The 19,287-nt window shown below is 38.1% G+C and overlaps 1 protein-coding gene across 11 annotated transcripts in view; it reads right to left on the bottom strand.

The window, feature by feature from the left end:
* The window catches only part of ERBIN (erbb2 interacting protein), a 121,094-nt gene that overhangs the window by 90,724 nt on the left and 11,083 nt on the right, over positions 1-19,287 (bottom strand). For 4 of the 11 annotated variants that reach the window (XM_071580325.1, XM_071580327.1, XM_071580326.1 and 1 more), the window contains exon 3: positions 10,611-10,722. The exons of the other annotated variants lie outside the window; for them this stretch is intronic. The gene's annotated coding sequence lies outside the window, so the exon portion shown is untranslated. The remainder of the gene's footprint in view (positions 1-10,610; positions 10,723-19,287) is intronic. 11 annotated transcript variants of the gene reach the window in all.

The following is a 19,287-nucleotide window of genomic DNA, read 5'->3' as shown; positions in this document are numbered from 1 at the left end:
AACCAATAATCACCCGGTCTTGACATACATGATAAAACAGGTATCAGGAACTGGATGAATCTTCTACATTTTCCGAATCTCAGAAATGCAATTTTATAGCACAATGAATATTTCAAATTTAAATTATTTCATAAAGAGAAGTAGCTATAATTGTATACTTAATAATAGATCTCACACTACTAGCCAAGTCATTGTCAGGGTATGTAAATTCCTGAGTTCTCTTTCCTTCCAGGGCAGAGGTGAGTGGTGCTAGTCAAACAACACTTAAATCTATTTTTAGATGTCATTTTCCCCCCTACATGTGTAAAGGCATAACTTTCCAATTAACAATTGCTATTACGAATGTTTTACTTCCTTCTGCATTTATTTTTGTTCCTCACTGCTTTACAAAATTGAATTAGGACACTTCACTGACCAGTTTGATTACAAACACAATTAGCAATCAGAGAATCTGCTTCCAAAATGCTAAATATTCATAGCCATGAAGGAAGTGAACCTCAGCTGTGCTCGTAACATACAAAATGATACAAAAATACTCAGGTGTTACTGCTTGTCTGAGTGGGTTTAAATAAAAAAAGAACTATCAGATACTTTCTGTAGCTTCAACTGTCAATTACTGTGCAAACCTACTCACTGTCATAACAGTGTGTCATTAACCCATCCCACATACACATTATGAGAATCAATTATTGATCGTCAGTATTCACTATAAACAGTAACAAAGGAAGACACAGGAGGAATAACATACTTCTATATTTAAAACTAATTAGACAGTGGAGCAGGAACAATGCAGAATCAGACATGAATTTTTAAAAGCACACTGATCCGAAGAAGGGATATACTCTCAAGGCAAACATTCATTATTAAAACTTTTTTTGTGAGCTGTGGACAATTGAGCAGTTGTCTTACTGGAAGCTGATGTTTCCTGTATGAATTGATATTAAATTTGTAACTAACCACAACAGCTACTGGTGGTGACTAAACATATAAAACCTCTAACCAAAAAGTATTTTTACCCTACTACACTTTACATAGGCATGCACCATCTGTCACCGAGGTATGATCTGTTACTCTGTGACATTATCACATTACTCTTCAAAAGACTAATGCTGCTGATTAATCTCATGGTTTGAGCCAATTTCTAAACACTAAGCCTTGGCTTGCTGTCCAATCTCCTCAATACCTGCCAGAGAATCAATGATGGAACACAACTGTCACTTTTACCATGTAATTTAAAGCTACCCAAACCTCATGTTCAAACTAATTTATATTCTGCAAATACTGTTCCAGAAGTTACTTGTTTCATGGATGAAAAGCAGCTATAAATTCACCCTTTATTTTTATTATGTAGCAGCATAACAATTCTCCTCTAACAACACAAGACAATCCAGGAGCACAAGCCACCTGAACTAAAACACAAACATCTTATTAAGGTAGTAAAGAACTTCTATCATTTGAAATTGCAGGACTGCAAGGTAATTAATCCCCAGCTCACATGAAAATTTCAGGAAATTAATATGCTAAATTCAACTGATTGGAAATTAGTTTTTCCCATTCAAAAAAACCCCAAACCCCTCTACTGATTGAACTCGTGGTAACCAATGCAGAGACAGGTTCTGAATCTGAAATAGAAAAACACTACTGTTATTTAAAACTCTGCGTAGATGGCAGTGTCTGGAAAAGAACAGGATATGAGTTTATGTTCCCTCTGATGATGAAGTTACAATAAGGGTTGTTTTACCTCAATTCTTAACGGCTTTTTACTAAACTTAATCTAAACCAACACAGCTAACACACAGAAACTGCTGTTTTTGTGTAATCTGCAAATCACCAGTGAGTTTGTCCACATTCTCCATTTCTCACTCTTTGAAGGGTTTTCTTGGAAAAATATACTGCCTGGAGGAATGTGCCCTTCACATACTGACAGAAGCACTACCAAACCTGAAATGCATTTTGAAGATTATATCCATGCATCTTCCAAAACTCCTTCTACTTTAAGTTACCCATTACAGTTCAAAGTGTCTGCCAGGAATAACTGAACTGTATTATTTGATTTGAAAGCCAAACAACAGAGGGTTTTAGGGGTTTCTGGATACAGCTCCATTCTCACTCCTGAGTAAAGACAAAAAGTTAGATGTGAGCTCTAAAAACTACCTGACAACTGTTTGATCTAACCTAAAACCAATTTTTCTGGATCTTTCTGATCTTCCTCAACAAGCTAATACAAGATCTGGACAAAACTATTAAGTCCATATTTAAAGTTTCCATAGCAATAAAGCAAATCAGTTGTTTACCTGCAGATTACTGGATTCTAATTCCTTAGAGAGAAAAACTGTGTTAGATGACACCTATATATAAAATATTCTGTCTAGCACTAAAACACCAATTAAAAAAGAAAACAAAATCAACCTTTTCCAACACGTTGATTATTAACATACCAGTCATCTTTGTTAACAGCTGAAAAATCACTAGAAATTTTTTCTAGTATAGAAAAAAATCTCAGTAGGAAAGACCAGTAGTGAGATTAATGGACTAAATCCATTCTAGATACCAGCTTTCATTTTAATACCATTAAGTGATCAGAACTAAGACAGATTTACAATGATGGATAAAATCTTTCAACATGGTTTTAATGCATATGCTCTGTGAAACACACAGAGTCCAGTTTCTTCATAAAACTATACAAATATCAAAAAAATAATACCTTTGAAGTTAACAGTTGTCTGGTGTTCACACCAGTTAGAGATTGAGCTGAGAATAAATGCACACCATGACATATACAAATAGAGACCAGAAGGAATGCCAGCAGTTAGACAGCAGTAGTGCTATTAGCACCTCATTTAAAAAGAAAGAAACATTCTCAACAGCTTTGACTAGACCAGCAGGCCAGTATCTAAACCTGAAACAGGAAACACTGAGACACAGCTTAACCAATTTATCTAACACCACTCACTAGTTTAAGATTAATAAGTCTTAAACTTAGATCTTGCTAGATGTAAAAATGCCTGGTAATCGCTCCCTGCAGAAACCGCTTATCTCTCATCAGTTCTGGTTGCTTTACATGCAATGTAAAGAAAACTACAGATGACATACTTCAAAATCCGAGAAACTTAAAAGAGGAGTTTTGACTCTCAATCAAAAACTTTGACTATTCACGAGGTACGGAAAAAAAAAGAAAATAAGGAAAACAGAATTATCAAAATACAGAAAAGCAAAAAGAAAAACCTGGTTGGGTTGCTAACCTTTCCTATCAGTCCAGGGTTTCTCAGAGACCTAGTACTGTTCTACAGGTGATCCTTCCAACAGCAAAGTCCTCAATAATTTGAAAGCCTGGAAAGAGTCCTCTCTCTTGCACCCTCGTGTATTCATTCCATTGTGATTTCTTCTGCTGTTGGTTAGCCCATTCCTCTACATAATTCTGCTGTTTCTTCTTTATCTTTTTCCTGTGTATTTATCACACCTCAAGTTGTTTCCCCTGCCTTTCTAACACTACGGTGTCCCTGACACACTTCCATCTCAGAGGAATGCTCAGATGATGAGCATATCTGGGGATTGCCTAATTAAATTCAATGCATAAAAACCAGAACAATCTCAATCACCACCAAAAATGTTCTTATCACATGCTTCGATTACCCTGCCCATTAACTCTGACCCACAGTGCTCCTTTACAGCTGGAGTTCCTGTAGTCACACTTGTCCCCTGCCTCAAACACCCAAAACAAAACCTTACCCCCACAAATGCACCATTTGTTACAAAAATAATTTCTAGGACATCACTTGACTGTACTGTTGGTTTAAGTACCCCTGTTCTCCAGCTTTCCCATTCAAGAGAAAAATGGCTTATTTTCACCTATTTTTCAAACTATTGTCTCATTCAAAATCAAAAGCGAGACTCCTTCTCAGTCAATAAAGTGAGCTTCTATCACCGTGATCGATTCTTCAGAGCAACATCTGATAGCATCCCCAGACAGATACTTAAAATAAACTCGCTATGCATTCCTTGATTTTTTCACCTTCACGACCAGTTAGAAGTAAAACCCTGACACTTGGCAGGCTGTTGTTCTGCAAATACTGCTGCTCATCACATTAACCAGTGTCTCCCATCACCACCCCAGTATGTGCTCCTCTATCCAGCTATGTCACACTGAAGGACATACAACCCACACTTGTGTTCAATCATGATTGCCAATTCGTTTGTTTACTAAGACTCCTTTAGGTTACACAGAGGGTGACCATAATGCTTATGAAAAGAATGGAGTTTATCCATTCTGCATGAAAATGCACTACACATTACATCTATAAAAATACACATATAAAACCCAGAAAGTTCAGCTATGCTGGTACAAGCATTTAGGTTTTCTAAGAAGAAAACTTAGAGAAGACAGATTCTGTTTCTGTTCTGTTTCTTTACTGTCAAAATAGCAGCAAGCAAAAATACAAATTAAGTTTAATAAAAAGCAGAATTCAAGACAAAAAATATACTAAGCCCTGATTGTTTCATTCAGGGAGAAGAGCTAGTCCATAATTCTACCTTGATAGGCAGCAGTCAAGCAATTTTCTTGATATCTGAAAGAAGGTGGGGGGTTTACCTCTTGTGCTCCATCCAATTTGCTCAGCTTCAGCTGTAGAAACTACCTTCATGCTCTCATAAAATCATAAAATGGCTTGAGTTGGAAGCAACCTTAAAGACCATCCAATTCTAACCCTCTGCCATGGGTAGGGACACCTTCCACTAGGACAGGTTGCTCAAAGCCCAGTCCACTCTGGGATGGGGCATTTATGACTCCTCAGTGCCTCACAACCCTCACACTAAAGAACTTCCTCCTAACATGCAATCTAAACCTACTCTCTTTCAGTTTAAAGCCATTCCCCCTTGTCCTGTCAGTATAAACCCTTGTAAAAAGTCCCTGTCTGTCTCTCTTGGAGGCTTCCTCGAGGTACTGGAAGGTGCTGTAAGACCTCCCCAGAGGCTGAGCAACACAGACTCTCAGCCTTTCTTCATGGAAGAGGTGTTCCAGCCCTCCAGTCGTTTTCATGGCTCTCCTCTACAACAGGTACAAATTTTCAGGAAGTTTTTCCTCTGGGGAGGCATTTCAGCTTCAAAATAAATCACAACATTTGTACCTGAATAGAGATTTTGAGTAAGTCTGGAATACTTTTACCTTGAAGTCAGCATTTTAACACAAAGGGTAAGGAAGAACTGAAGGCTCAGCAGCAGCCCATATAGGCACCTAAACTGAGCAAGACCATTCTCCTGCTTGAGTTCCACATAGCTTGGTATTAGCAAAAGGACCACAGCGGCTTCTACATCTGGCCAAGAGTGTCAGGCAAATCAAGCAGTTTTGTATCCTGAAGTAGCAGCAGTTACACGCAAAAGATAAACAGTGCTCCTTTCTCACTGGGAGCACTAGCATAAAGCATCATTTCACATGGTACACTGGGGAAAATAAGAATCCTCCAACCTAAAAGCAGATTGAACCGAACTAATGATAAGATTACAACCCAATAATTTGCTGATCAGTCAAAAAAATCTAAAAAGCGAATCATTTGTCTAACAAGGAATCAGTTTGATCATCAAGTTCTTCTCAGTTTTCTCAAAAAAAAGAAAAAAGTCTCCCACTCTGCCAAGTAAATGAAACGTATCTGTTAAGTTTATAAAAAGGGAAGGATTGGTATATTTTAACTTGTTCTCACTTAGTGGTTCCAACATTAGCATCCTGTATATTTGAGGTGGACTCCCTTCATCTTTCATTTTCTGAAGTCTTCAGCTTCAAACCCAAAATTCATTACTATAGCTCTTTACCTTCATTTTATTAACAGATTGACCCTTCTCACTACGGTAATTTGAGCCCTTTATAGATTTGATGTTTTCTAAGCATTTAGTAAAACATCCTTTAACTGATTTCCCTTTAAAACTGAGTAGAAAAGGAGTTTATATACAGACGCTTTGGCTGAACGGCTTCAAAGTGCTCTTTATAAAAAGGAACAAATAAATGCTGCTGATTAAACTTGCTATTTATTATGTACAATCAAAATCAATTCATAGTAATTTATACTTTATCAAAAACAAGAAGGTTTGAAATATGCAATTGGTTACTTGTCTTCCTTCAATGATAGGTGTGACTCCAAATCCTTCCATAATTACTTGTAAGAATAGTGCATCCATCATCTTTTTTAATGAATACTTTACTATTAGTAGTACAAGACCACCTGCACATAAAAATTAAGTTTCCTGTATGTGACTGCAATTTGATGGCCCATAGCAAGTTATTTCTCCTGTGGCTTTATCAGAGCAAAAACTGATTAATAAATGTGGGGGTTATTTTCAGTTCTCAGAAGTCAAAATGAGGTAAAGCTAACAGTCAAAAGAGCATAGTCTTTTTCCTTCACTTTGTCATTCCTAAATTGTAGACCTCAAACACTTCACTCATCCTGCCAAGAGCCAGCAATACTACACAGATCACCCACTAAGTTTTCTCTTTTTCCTCCATATTGAGTACCCAACACTTATTTCTCTATAAAGATTCTTAGAATTATCCATCAGTCCTTGGTGAGAAGTATTTCCAGTATCTTGGTTTTGTATTAGAATAAGTTGGGTTTTTTCTTTCTGCATGTTCTTCTCTGTAACTGATGTTCACTTGAAGCCACTCTTTTGAGCAAAATCTGTCATCTCTTTACCTTAAAACCAAGCTACTGATACATAAGAGGAAAGCCCCCACCTTTTGCATGACTTACACCTCTCCACACCATTGTTGCATGATCCTCTAGACACAGCAACACTACAGGAAGAAATCTGTACTTCAATTAAATTAGTACACTCGGACCATGTGTACTTCACATACAAGAAAGTGTTTTGTCAAAAACCAAACTACAGCACATCCATTACAGCTCCCCACAATTGCTTAAGACAACACTGAAAGTAAAGCATCATATTAGGCATTTCTGTCTCACCATCATTTCTTCCCTCTAGCAGGAAAATACACTTTCATATTGTAATGGATACAACTGTATCATGAAGAAAAAATGGGTGTTGAGGGTGGAAGCAACAAACAAAAAGGAAAGGAGGAAATCGTCAGTGAGGTCCATGAATGGCACAGAAGCCATATAGCCATTTCTTAACTGAAGAAACAGGCACTGACATTCAAAGACAAGTGTCAAAAGGAAGTTTACTTGCATACATTAGCTTGCACTTGATTCTGTCTCCATGGAACAATGCAGATGAAAAAGCAGAGAGGAAAGAGGAAGCCAGCATGCACCATGCTATTTAAGTACACTAAAAGTCCCTGCATACTTCTCTCTGACATCACCACACACATTTATGGCACTGTATAAGAAGCTTTTATTTGCTAATTGCTAAATTGACAAATAAGATTCAAGAACTGCTTATGTAATGCAAGCACGAGTTTCCCAACATCTAGCCTTTGCATACAATCAAACAAATTTGCCTAGACGGAGACAGGATGTTTACCCTCAGAATACCCAACTCTGGCCATGTGACAGTCAGCTTGTTCCTCAAGCCAACCTTCTGATAACCTAATCTTGTTTAGACTCCGTTAGCAGTACACACATTTTAAGGGACAAACTGACTACCATTCTTCATGAATCCTTAAAATGAATGCCACTCAACAAAGTAACTAAATTATGTTAATGCTGAAACACCCATGGACCTGAGAATTATTTCACCTATTGAGACAGTCTGTCCATATCTCTCCTGCACTACAGGGAACACCGGGCTGACAGAACAACAAGTTCCCCAAGTGCACTGCCAAGATAAAATTCATCGCATGCTAACTGGATTAACCTTCATAGCTGAGCCACCTGAGATATGTTTGAGTAGGCACTTCATGCCAGAACTCGTCAAATAGAACTAGGAGGGGGAGATTTGGGACAGCATTTATTGCTACAAGGAAAAATGAATCAGCAAGTCAGGAAGGCTCACAGATTAAATATGCAAACCAGAGCTTATATAAGAATCTTGGAATGTGCCCCAAAACCTAATGAAATAGAGAAGCCAAAAGAATACCAAAGGGATGGGATACAGGGGGCCCCTTTGCTCACTGTACTTTTCTTTATTCAGGTGGAAGTCTTGATGGCAAGACAATGAAATAGGGTTTTTCTTAACTAACTGTAATTACACAGAGCTTCAAAATGGTGTTCTTAAACAAAACATTGTCAGAAGATCAACACATTCAGTACATGTGAAGATTTCACGATCTTGTCAACTTTCCCTTTCAGGAAGCAGGCAGTGTATGGATTACAAAAAGTAAAAAATCAAAATCAAACAAACAAAACAAAACCAAATAAAAACAACCAAAAACACATAAAAAAATCCCACCACACCACTCTGACAAATTTTCATATTTGATGTTTGGTCTCAGGTTTCTCTCCTGTACTTTGGCAATACACAAGTAAAAACTCATTTATGGTCTATACTGTAAATGCACACTGATATATTACCTTCACATTGGGCCTAAGCATTTAGCATTGTACTCACTGTGAATCTGAAAAATTACAGCAACTTCCACAGAAGCCTATTCATTAAAAAGCTTTGAGAAGCTGGAGAACACTAACTCAACTGGTATTAAGAAGCCTCTATCCAAGATGATCACAGAACATCTGGAACACTTACTGGGTCTCTTGCAAAGCCTGCAACAAATACTTCATAACAACATGCTTCCCAATTTAAGTATTAAAGATATGCGTGCAGCCACAGGCCTATCACAAAGCCAACATTTGCTTCCCAATCCTGTTCTTTTTAGCCACTAGAGATTTTCTTCCCCCAATAAGGACTCATTAATCACGTTTGCTAATAAATCAACAGTTAGGAGTGAAAAAGGGACTAGACTTAAGAGCAAACTACTGCAAAGCAAGAAGAAATAAACTCTAGATTAATCATAGCATTTGATTACTCCAATAAGACTTAAGTATTTCAAAGTGAAAACAAGCAGATGCACAATAAGGATTGCAAAACAATATTCTAATTAACACAAAATTATTTGTGACATTTAAATATCTGTATTCACATATTATCTTATACATATTCAATGTTGTTGAACAATGTTAGTAGCATAACAAAGAACTTCCTCTACATCCAAGCTGTGCACTGCTGCCTGAATTCTCCACGTTCTTATTGTTAGCTTGGCATAAATAGGACAGTAATAGCTTATTAGAAGCCTCAGCCTATTCAAATGATAAAATTGTTTATCTTTTGTGATACCGTATCACTTGCTAGTCAGAGAACTGTGAAGGAAACTTCAAAAGTTTAACAAAGAAAAATGCCACTTTATCCAATTCTCTGTAATCAAGGATCTATGGAAACAATAATTCCTAAACTCTCACACAGAATACCAAGTGCTTTTAGCATATATAATTAGGATTTTCCTCTCAAAAAAGAATATATTCCTCAAAATAAAAATTGTCTTTCTTCTTTTCTAACCTTTTTTATTAAAACTCATCCCGTCCTCACAAACCCATTTTCAAGAAAATGTTCAAACTTGTACTACCTTTCCATAATTTTTCCTACTTTAATTATCGCAAGACTGCATTTTCAAGCACACCATTTCTACAACACTATTAAGCATTTAAAACACTATTTTTGCTATTAAAGTACTTCCCCTATTGAAAGTCAAACATTTTCTGTGGCTGGTTACAAATATTTGTGGGTGTAATTTAACTGCATTCTTGAATCAGAGCAAGAGATGGTGAGAGCAGAACAAAAAATGTGTTTGTTCAATAGCCCTTATTAGGATTAAGTATATTATCCTACTCCACTATATTAAGATCAAAATATACTGTGATCTACTAAAGATTTTATGGCACTTCAATTAGGCATACACATTAAAAACAAAAGCCACATCATTCTAGTTATTTTGCCCCTGCTCTCCTATGTCTCCTTTCTGAGAAGCTCTGTGCATCTGCTATTGAATTATGGGATGAAAAGTAAGTTTAAAAAAACATTCCTTCAGTCTTAGCCCACCCCAAACATACCACTGAAAATGTAACAAGTATACAGAACCAAGTCAGTACATGTATGCAACGAAAAAAAAAAACTGCCGCTCAAAACAACAAAACCAACTCCAGCCATATTAACCTTTCCCTAGACAGGAAAATAGCATCTCAATTAGCTTATCCAAGGAGATGTATTTGTTTGAAACTGTGTTTATTTTTTGCACACAGCTACCTGAATACATTACCAAAAAAAGAGCAATTAACTTGCATATATTATGTAGCATTCAAGGTAAACAAATAATGCAGAAAAACACAGCAGAAGCAACAAAATTCAGGTTGCCTCTACACAAGTGCTCACACAGAGCTGTGTCAGCTCCAGAATGCAGACACACAGACCATGTTCTGTGTCCTATGAGCAACAGACTGTGCCACTGCAGTGGATACCCCCTATGCCCCTTGTGAGAAAGCAATCACAGTTCCCAGTTCTTACACATCACCCCAATAAGCTACTGCAATACAAATTCAGCAGTTGAAAGTCTGTCATTCTTACATGTGAGCGCAAGAGAAGGTATTATTAACATCTCACAGCATAACTGAAACAATAGCATGCCCAAAACAGTTTTTTCCCCTTATATGCTTCAAAGCATCTGGACAGTCACCTACCCAAATCACTCCAACACTGCCAATTTACACCATAGGAGCCTGAATCAGTTTCTCAATTGGAACCACAGATTCACCAGGACGTCGAACAGTTTATTAAACCATCCACATGGATCTGTGAAAGAGAATTAAGAAGTATTTTCAAGATGACGGGTGTAATGGGCCTTGCACAAAAAACAAGACAGTTTCAAATCCACATACTTACTTACACCAGAACCAAACACAGACAACACAGAAGTGGTAATTTGTAGTTTGCCACCACAACCACTATTCCACCAGCATTCATTTTGTCCTTTGTCAAACCTGAAGGTAATGGAAACAGAGAAAGCAGTGTGCCAAAACATAGAAAAGGTAGAACTGATTATCATCTCCTCCTTCTAAGGTAGTCAAAGCTAAAACATATGCATTGCCAGCTAGATGTCAAAAAAAGCTCCTTTCCATTACTCACATGAATGGAATTCTAATGCAATTACAGGTTAATAAAATGTGACCAAAACCAACAAGAAGTTATATTCAGGACCTCAACAGAATTACTTCCTCTTAAAGCACAGTTACTGCTCTGGTGACTCTCAAGCACGTTCTCTGAAACGAATCTATACCACCCACACTGACACAAATACTCCCACAGCCCTTGTGGCAAAATACAACTTCTTGCAACAGATGAGCCTTTTAAAAAAGCTGCAATTATTTTAACTGGATCTGACAGCTGCCTTTCATTTAGCTTAACATGAGGTTTTCTTGGAAGTCTGGAGCCACAGCCATGGGAAGAGTGGAGACAATTGCTTACAAGTAGCTGGATCTATTTGTGAGAAGCTTACTCTGCCACATGAGCTTTTGTGGAGTACTGCCATATACTCTGTATGTTGAGGATACAAGTTTAAAAATGCGGTCCTGGCTAGTAGGCCGGAATAATGCAATAAATCTAAGATGCATGTGGAACACACCCATAGCCTCATCTTGATGACATTTGTTTAAGCCAGTTCAAATAAAGTGCCAAAAAAAAGAAGACAAACTACAGAAGAGTGGGTTTTTCATCTGTTTTTAAAACAGCAAATACATCCCACCAAAAAAGAGAAAGGATCTAATAACTCTATACTTAGAAGTTGATCAGTGGAGATCAGATCCTGATTAGCATTCCATATACAGTCATAAAAATGAGTTTCATAATTACTGGAGTTTCGTGATTCCTAAAGTTTCTAAGACAAGCAGCAACAGAATTATTATTAAGTAACTGTTGCTGCCGCTTCCAGAAGACTCAGATTTAACAAGCCCTAAATCCTCCATATTAATACAACTGTTTGACAGATTTTAGCTACCTTTTCCAAAACATTTCTGGTATCAGCCCCTCACGATGTCATGGCCAGCACAGCTAGAAACTCTGAAGGAGGCCAGAGTTGAAGACTTTGCTTTCCTGGCTTCTCAGGAATAAAAAAAAGTTGCATTACTGTCCCTTTACAGCGGTGGCTCCAGAACTTTCGCTCTAAAATCTTCCTAGTGTAATCCCACCTACAGCCAAAATTTTTGTATGACTGAAAATACTAACATAAGCATTCTATTAAATCAAGTTTATATCTAGCCAGGAACTCCCTTCATACACATCCCGGAACTGCAAGTCTATGATGTAAAGCCTGGAACAGCTTTTTTAGCTCTTAATTAAGACCCTCTCTCATCTTGCATTCTTCTGAGGAAACCTAAACCTTCAGTTTGATGCAAGATACACGCAGCATTCCTATGGATAAACAGTGGACTGTTGAACAAGCTGACTCTGTTCCGGACTGTGACTATCTGGCATCCATGACACAAGTGCTCAGTGGGAACCCAGACACCAAAAGTTAAGGATTGAGGTGGGGCAGACAAGTAAGAACTTTACACATCTATAGAAGAATGACCTTTTACGCCAACATTTCTTCCCCACAACATGGTAGAAGGTAAGTAGAATTAAGGCTATAGTCCAATTTCTGTTTCTTTCATTAATACAGACTTGTAATTTTTAATTAAAATAATTCCTAATTAATACCAGCAACCCATTCCAATTCAAATCCCTGACTGGCAGGTCAGCATATGAAAAAGCATCCATACCACATATGAACACATTGCAAAAGAGTTATGAACAACCAGGACTTTTCAGAACTAGACGGAATTGGGCTGTTCAATACACAAAATCATCCCATGCACACAGTATCCTACAACCTTTGTGGCTGCTAGGACAGAGAACAATCAGCTTGGACTTCACTTCATTACCACACTGGTGAAAACCATACTGCATTTCAAAAAAATTCTAATCACACAGCAGAATAAATATAAGTATATATACAGTTATCTTTGACAGAATTTTAAGACATGACACATGAACTGAAACTAGACTTCAGACCCTCGAAGTCTCTGACTCCTCCACAAAAAAATGAAAACTACAGCATCAAAAAAACCCAAACTAGTGTTTTAAGTTGAAAAATCCAGAAGAAAGATAACTTAAAAAAACAGGAACAGTGAATACAGTTGATAATATTTTGGTCACACACACCCTTGGAGGGGGAGGAATTAATACAAACATGAAACTGCACACATACATTCGCCCTCAGGTTCAGAGTCAGTTCCAATTTAACACATTCTAGATCCTTATTATAGATAGACTCTCCCAAATGAAGCAAACATATGAAGGGAACATGACAAATATGTGCAATTGTGTCATGCTTATTTGCAAGGTCAACAGACAATTCAGTTTTTTAATTTTTAACTAGACTACAAAAGCATCTAAGAAAAAATCTTAGCATATTTTCAGTCTGGGGTGGGGGCAGTAAAAAAAACCCTCCGCACCACATTTTCAAAATTTAAGTCCCATGGAACTTAGTATCACTCCAGTAGTTCCTCTCAAGCATGCAGAAGATCATAATTTGGAAACTACCTTAGGGAAAGAATTCACTATCTCCAAATCCTGTATAGCTTAATCCTTGCACTATATAATTTCAAAGAAAAAGCCTAATACAGACATTATCTTCTCAAATACAATATTCAAGATAATTTGGCACTTAATATATTCTGTTGAGATTTTTTTCCATCTTTGAATCCTAGGAAAAGAAATTATCTTCCAACAATCACTACTTCCCCTGATGTGCTACATCAAATACTTACCAATCAACAAGACAAGCACTTATTCTGCAGATTAAAGAGCAGGACATACAAACAGACAACTACTGTCATGGGAAATAGCTTGACTGGTTAAGGTTCTGTTCAGAAGTGTACAGATGACTCCTTACTATTCCAGTAAGAAGGCAATGCCCAGCTAAGCTGTCTTGCAGATGTAACTGGTGCTAAAATGCTGGTGTGCCTGAAGAAGGAAAAAGTCTATACAACTCAATTTAAAGGTTTCTCATGTAATGGCTTTAAGAAATCCATTGCAAGGAGCAACTTAAACTCAGATAACAAGAAGCAATTTTTCTACTCACTGGTGCTTTTAGAGACCACTGCATTCTAGTCTCATCAGAGAAGCAGAGATAAGCACAGTACCAGAGAGTAAAAAATGGGTAACACCACAGGCACCAGTTGTTTCTGTTTACCTCATGCTCATCAGTGTCAACTCCTCCACGCTGTATGGGCTTGGCCCTTCTGGAAAGAGGAGGGAAAGATCACAAGCTCTGCCACCTGCACTTCATGAGTGCTGTCCAGCCCCATGAGGCTGCCATACATGCCCCACTCTGGAGACACACAGCACCTCCACACCCAGGTGGCAAATTTCCCAGAAGAACTTAGAATTATGAACCTAAATGTCCTCTATTCTTCCACCCCCTGCCCCTAAATTATGATGCACTTTTAATCCCTGCACAAATGAAGGTGATTCTACACTGCCCATCTGAAATCAAAAAGTAAAATACTGTAATGGCATCCCACATGGTAAGCAATGGACATTTTTGAGTCCCTCCTTCTGCTTGTAACAATACATAACACAACGTGTTTACTAACAATACCGACTGCCCCTCACCTGTCAGTTCTCCATTCACACTAGACTTGAGCCTAATCTGAAGGCACAGCATTCACACACTGTTGACCTACATACTTCAATCAAATGATGTCTCTAGACAAAAATACAAAGCCACCAGAAATCCTTTGGAACTAAAGAGACTGGGTTCGTAAGTCTCAAGTGCCAGGTCCTGCACTTTGGCCACAACAACCCCATGCAGCGCTACAGGCTGGGCACAGAGTGGCTGCAGAGCAGCCAGGCAGAAAGGGACCTTGGGGTACTAATTGACAGGAAGCTCAACATGAGCCAACAGTGTGCCCAGGTGGCCAAGAAGGCCAATGGGATCCTGTCCTGTATCAAAAATAGCGTGGCCAGCAGGACCAGGGAAGTGATCCTTCCCATGTACTCTGCATTGGTGAGGCGACACCTTGAGTACTGTGTTCAGTTCTGGGCCCCTTTAGTTCAGGAAAGATATTGAGGTGCTGGAGCGAGTCCAGAGAAGAGCAACAAGGCTGGTGAAGGGACTGGTGCACAAGCCCTGTGGGGAGAGGCTGAGGGAGCTGGGGTTTAGCCTGGAGAAGAGGAGGCTCAGAGGTGACCTCATCACTGTCTAGAACTACCTGAAGGGAAGTTATAGCCAGGTGGGGGCTGGTCTCTTCTCCCAGGCACTCAGCAATAGGACAAGGGGGCATGGGCTTAAGCTCTGCCAGGGGAAATTTAAGTTGGATATCAGAAAAAAATTCTTTCAAGAGAGAGTAATCAGGCATTGGAATGGGCTGCCCAGAGAGGTGGTGGATTCACCATCCCTGGAGATTTTTAAACGCAGATTGGACGTGGCACTGAGTGCCATTACCTAGTAAATGGACCAGAGTTGGACCAAGGGTTGGACTCCATGATCTCAGAGGTCTTTTCCAACCCAATCGATTCTATGATTCTATGATTCTAAAAGCAAGTGCTCTTGCTGCAAGGTAGCTTTTAGGAGAAAAAGGACTTCATTGTTTCTTCTCCTTCTCCAACTTGAGTTCTTACTAACTAACTTCTTGAGTTAGTTATTTCCTGTTCCTCTAACAATTAAAAAACATTTTACAGATAGACACGAAATTCCCAGGCTACTCTCTCAAGTCTTAGAAGTTAACCTGTCTACGGCAAGAAAAAGTAGGAAAGAGGAGATGTGGTACACTTTAAAGCTGCCCAAAAAGAGATCAAACTGGGGGTTTAACTGCACTTTTGACTTTTATGGACGTATTATTAAGGATCAAATCATTGATGATGAACAGTAACATTTACATTTACTGTAACTAAGTGAAAGACAATTCCAAAAGAGCAACTGGAACTCAAAAAGTAAGTCAGTCTCCATTATGCTAAATTCAAACTAGAGTCTGCTGAAGAAAGTGTAATCCCTGCTTTCCCTTCACACCTGCCTTTTATTAAATCCAAGGTTTGCATAAGCATACCACAGGTCCAACCAGTCACTGATCCAAAAAGCCTAATCCTGTAAGACATCAGCGGAGAACTTTTTTGTGTTTAGATCAGCCTGCTCATCAACCCACTGACCTTCAATATCAAGTCTTCACACAGGACACAAAGAACCACACCAGAAGCAAAGACAACACACACTGCAGCACAATGTAAGACTATACACATTTAGCCATAGGCTTCCTAAATTAAGACTTCTTCAAAGTAAAGGTCATAATTGTCATTGTTACTGGCATTTTTCTCTTAGCACAAAAGAGATGTATAAAAAACCATATGCAGGCACATTTAATGACCAAAACAGCATATGCTGATGGCAAAATTCATTCATGTCCATCACATTCTATAATTTAGTCTGCCTAGGATTCATAGTTTTGGTGGAGGTTGCAGGGGGGAATGATTAAAACCAAAAAATTATTAACCATGCTAAATATCTACAGGCAATCAAGAAGAAGCAGAGATGCTAAGTCAGTTCAGTGAATAGTTATGGCCCAGACAGTGAATGTATGAGCAGGTTGTGTTCTACAGAACTGAAAGAAATATTTACAGGATGTGGTCTTAACTGCTAGACACCCTTGCTCAGCGAGTGATGTGAATGTTTTTGCAACAAAAAGTCAGTTCCTTTCCTACAATGAGAGCAATGCTTTGAATTTATAAAAGGCTTGAGAGAATGAGAATAAAATACATACAGACCATCAATCCCAACACAGTAAGTTAAAAATTTAAATACACTTGTTTTCTTTCAACCAAAGAAAAACCTGTCTAAATGCCAAAGTGACCGATACAAGAAGGTCCCTGTCAAAAATGTCTAATGATAAAAAGTGTCAGTTGTTCACTTTGGCGTGTTAAAAAAACTTTTAGAAAAATATTCAGTGAATATCAATCTGTAATACAAACTGATACACTGAACAGATCTGCAGATAAATTGTAGATTTGTCAATAGGTATTTATATACACAACAGTGCCACTGATCTAGATGTATCTTTCATCTGACCCACGGCTCTTAAAAAGTAACTCAAGATGCATAAAATGCACCTCAGGCTTCCCAGAGCATCAGAAGCTGCCACTTTATAGCAGAAAGATGCCCATTACTTAGACCAGAATGGAACCTACTTCAAATCTTAATGGTAAAGGTGATTTGGCCTATATGAAATACAACTGATTCTGTTAACCTTTAAGTGTTGAATATAAAGCAAGACTATTAATTGGTATGGATAAAACCAATACCTACAGTGCATCCAAGTTTCTCAGCCAAATTATTCTTCCACAGTCCCTCCTACTAACTGATTAACTAAGAGTCACCTACATCACAGACCTGAAAAACACACTCGACAGTAAATCCTGATAGAGCGAAATAGAAACAGGGGTTTTTAATGTAAAAAAAAATATTATTCCATGATGCTGTCTTCTGGTCTGCTCTTGTCAACATTATCAAGGTTTTGGAGAGACTATGGGGAAGGGACACACTCAGGAAGAAGCCACAAGAAAGCATGAAACTAAGCATAATAGTCAATATGCTTTTAAAAGTCACAGCAATTATACATCAAGGTTAATGAAATCACAGAGTAAAATTAAGTTAAAAAGTACCTTAAAAAATGACCAAAAATAAAACCCCACGACTCCATAATGGAGATGTATAAAAGATATTTACAATGTCATCAACAGCACAGAAAGATCCTAGGAAAAAACTGAAATAAATAGCAAGGAGGGAAAAAGAATTCCCCAGATGCCATAGCCTTACTTGTATTAAAACCAGAAATGGCCAGTGCTTTGATAGAAGTTTAGGTTGGCCAAAGACTGTGAAAAGACAACATACTATAACTGTTGCAAATATACAGCACTTCGCAACATTTCCAGGTTCAAAATAGCAAAACCAAATTGGTGTTAATATTTGACTTTGTGGAACTGCACTAACACCACCATAACAGCAAGTCCAACATGAGCACAGGCACATGAACCAGACAAGAACCCACTTACACTTACACACAGATGAATGCAGTCCATTTGAAAATTAATTTCTGTTACTAGTGATGACAAGGGCTGAAGTGCAAGAAAGTTTTTAACTTGATATTTCATACTGTAAATGTCAGCAGACCAGGCCAGTCTCAGCAGAAATAACAGACAGCTTTAAGGCAGGGGGAGAATGGGGACAACCACAGGCACTTGCCATGGTACACTGGAACTACATTTCAGATGCACAGGCAGACAAAAGGAAAATATAGACCTGACAGAACATTTCTTTGTGTGGTACTTCCTTCAATTCAATAGCTACAGAACACTGCTGTAGCCATGACCCCCAGGAAATGAGCAGAAACACTGAAATTATTTGTGCTTGAGCAGGTCAGGCCTCTCTTTGCTCACAGGACCACTGCTCCTTCATAGAAAACAGAATTTGATGACTAGAATGAACAGGAACATTACACTTCACATGAGAATGAAGGCTGAGGAGGTAGAAACCTGCAGAGGAAACCTGAACATGTTCCTACAGATTTCCTCATAATTACCTGAAAGAAGGCAGAGATCAGTCTATCACCATGAGGTAAGACTGGTAGACAATCAGAAAAACCACAAAACAGATGATAACCCAGCTGACTTGGGCCTAGATGTAAAGAGGCAACTACAGAAGTTACCACATCTCTCAGCAAACGAACACAACTTTAAAGGATGGCACCATTTCCATGGGACTGGGAAAATCTCAGAGTGGAATTCAAAATTTAAAACAGAGAAAAAACTCTCCTCTTTCAATCCAGGAGAGAGGAACATACCAAGCTTCCAATCATGCTTTACAACAGAGCTCTTAAGATCACCCAAAGAAAGAACAGAAATTAAAATAATTATGGCCTCTGCTTCACGTGAACCTATTTTATTATTAAATGCTTGGTTTAAACAAATCTATGCCTTCCTCAGCTATGGAAATAGAAGACTTGCCCTCACTCTCCTCTCTTTCACGGATGTCTCACTTCTTACACAAGACAAAACAACAGTGAGGACGTTATGCAAGTTTGTTCACCAAAGTTAATTTTTAATTCCATGTCTAATCATAGTGATTGAAAAGAAAAACAAACAGCAAAGAAAGACAAGAAGACAAAAACAGCATTCAGAAAGGACGTGAAAAAATACTTTTAAAAGATACATACTTCATTCTTCTGGCTTTAAGACAGCTATAAAATTAAGGCTTTCAAATTATCTCGGGTAAGAAAAATGAACACAATATATGAGTTAGAAACTGATCAGATGAAACCACATGTTCTA

This window comes from Pithys albifrons, chromosome Z (genome assembly GCF_047495875.1).
Source record: "Pithys albifrons albifrons isolate INPA30051 chromosome Z, PitAlb_v1, whole genome shotgun sequence".
Lineage (NCBI taxonomy): Eukaryota > Metazoa > Chordata > Aves > Passeriformes > Thamnophilidae > Pithys > Pithys albifrons.
This window is presented reverse-complemented; position numbering and strand designations above follow the sequence as displayed.